The following is a 2,604-nucleotide window of genomic DNA, read 5'->3' as shown; positions in this document are numbered from 1 at the left end:
TACTCATTTCATAAATACCAATGGAGCCTCCACTAAGTCCTAGGCTCCCAGGAGGCAGCAGATTTCCTTCACTGAGCAAGAGAAGGGAGACGGAAATTGTCGGAAGCTAGATAATGACCCCCCAAAGACATCAAGCCCTAATCCCTGAAACCTGTAAATGTCACCTTGCACGGAGACAGGATCTTTGGAGATGTGATTAAGTTAAGGGTCTTGACATGGAAGATCATTCTTCTAAAAGGGAAGCAGAGGGAGATTTTGACACAGTCTCGTTGAGGAGAAGGTGATGGAAGATGGAGCAGAGACATGTTGGCCTTGAGGGTTGAAATGGAGCAGCCTTTGCCGCGATACCCAGAGAGAGGCCCATGCGGCCTGGTTCTCGGTTTCCACATAAGGTAAGGGGAAACTTTCACAATGTCCGGAGCCCTTGAGGTCCAGCAAATGGAGGAAGATCATGTCCTCAAATTCCTTGCAGCAGGAACCCACTTAGGTGGCACCGACCCTGACTTCCAAATGGAATAGTGCATCTACAAAAGGAAAAGTGGATGGCTTCTACATCGTGAATCCGTAAAGAACCTGGGAGGAGCTTCTGCTGGCAGCTCGGGCCATTGAAAAGCCCGCTGGGATCAGTGCCACACGCCCAGGAGCACCAGCCAGCGAGCTGCGCTGAAGTTCGCTGCTGCCACTGGAGCCACTCCCATTGCCGGACACTTCACTCCTGGAACCTCACTAAGCAGCCCGGGAGCCCTCCAGGAGCGGAGACTTCTGGTGGGTCCTGATCCCAGCGCTGACCATCAGCCTCTCACAGAGAGGACCTCTCACAGGTCTGTGGTCAACCTGTCTACCATCACTCTGTTCCGTGTGACACACACTCTTCCTGTGTGCCATGGGTACATTGCCATCCCTTGGAGAAAACAAGGGGGCTCTGATGTGGTGGATGCTGCCCTGGGAAGTTCTGAATGGCACCATCGTCCGTGAACGCCCATGGGAGGTCATACCTGAACTCTGCTTCTATAGAGATCCTGACGAGATTGAAAAGGAAGAGCAGGCCACAGCTGGGTGACCCTAGACAAGCTGAAAACGCTGTGACCAAGCGGAGTTTCAGGGTGAATGGACTGCCCCTGCTCCTGAGTTCGTGCTGCTCAGCCTGTGTGCAGGTGCCTCTGGGCCTACCCTGCAGTTCCCTACTGTAGACTGGAACACGCAGCTGCCACTGAAGGCTGGACGGCAGCCCCCACTGCTCAGGCCACTGAGAGGGTGGGAACCACCACTGAGTGGTCCTAAGGTGTCCTTCCACAGACACTTAACAGAATGGAAATAAGATTGACGGAAAACAAACAATTTCTAGAAGTTAAAACAAGAGAGAGAAGCGGTGCAGCCACAAGCAGCCAAGGAATGCCAATGAGCACCAGAGGGTGGAAGAGGCAGGAACAGGTTCTCTAGAGCCTCCAGGGGGGTGTGGCCCTGATGACGGGCACCTTGGCTTTGGCCCAGTGATGCTGATTGTGGGCTCCTGGCCTGCATAACTGTGAGAGAATAAATTTCTACTGTTTGAAGTCACCAAGTGGGTGGTAACTTGTTTCAGCAGCAATAAGAAGCTAATACTTACATACATGTACACTTAAACATGATTACATCCGTGGTGATTGATAAAACTGGGAGACGTGAATAATGGTGACAGGAGGGGACACTGCAGAGGACACAGCCCAGGCAGACCTGTCTGCAAGTGAGCATTTCAACAAGGACCTGTGAGCCTGGAGCAGGAGCAGAGAGAGACCGCCGGCTGGCACTCAGTGGCTCGCAGGTAGGCAGGGCCGCATGGGTATGGGGAACAAATGAAAAGCCAGAGAGATTGAAGCAAGGCAGAGCAGGGCCAAGGGTTATGAGGAGTTGTCAGAGAGGCTGGCTGAAGCCACTTCATGTGAGGTTTGTCAGTCAGAGGCAGGCATATGGGTTTTAGCAGGGACTAGTGTGATCTGCTTTACATTATGTAGAGATCTTCATGTAAAGGATGGATTAAAGGCACGGGGGAAACGAGGAAAAGCAGCGAGAAAGCTGTTGTAGGATTGCAGTGGCTCAGAGCAGAGATGCTGCTGGCTAACACCAATGCTCCGTCTTGTTCCAGAGACCAGCTCCTCAATGGGATGGCCTCTGCTCCCCAGAACCTAATGGCAGAAAGTTGAGTGAGCCTCTCTACTTTGCCCTCTCCCAAACCCTCCGCACCCCCTGCCATCACAAAAGGTCAGATGGCCTCTGATTCCATGACATCACAACCCACCTGTCATTCTAGTGCCACTGTCACACTTTCCCTGTCCCTCATTGTGTTTAGCCTGGATGGATAGATTAGAGCATCTGGCTGTACCCTGGGTCTTTCGCTTATTAGCTGGGTGACTCTGGGCAACTTACTTAACTTCTCTGTTCCTAGTGTCATTATCTGCAAAATGGTGGAAAAAGTAGTCTTCTCTCACAGTAGTATGATAATAGATGCAAAGTGCTTAAGACAGGGAATGTCATTATAAATCTTATCTGAATCATCTTCTTCATCACCACTATCCTGCTCCTCCTCCTCATTATTTTAACTGGCCCCAGCTCATCCTGCACAGCATT

General features: G+C 51.4%; 1 pseudogene across 1 annotated transcript; it reads left to right on the top strand.

Annotated features, from left to right (window-relative positions):
- Positions 1–411: 411 nt before the first annotated feature.
- On the top strand, positions 412–1,281 carry LOC307103979 (small ribosomal subunit protein uS2-like; annotated as a pseudogene). The gene has a single exon. The product of its transcript is annotated as a small ribosomal subunit protein uS2-like (transcript).
- Positions 1,282–2,604: the final 1,323 nt, after the last annotated feature.

This window comes from Cnephaeus nilssonii (genome assembly GCF_951640355.1).
Source record: "Cnephaeus nilssonii genome assembly, chromosome: 8".
Taxonomy (NCBI): Eukaryota; Metazoa; Chordata; class Mammalia; order Chiroptera; family Vespertilionidae; genus Cnephaeus; species Cnephaeus nilssonii.
Note: the sequence above shows the minus strand (reverse complement) of the source record. Positions and strands in the feature narration are given on the sequence as shown.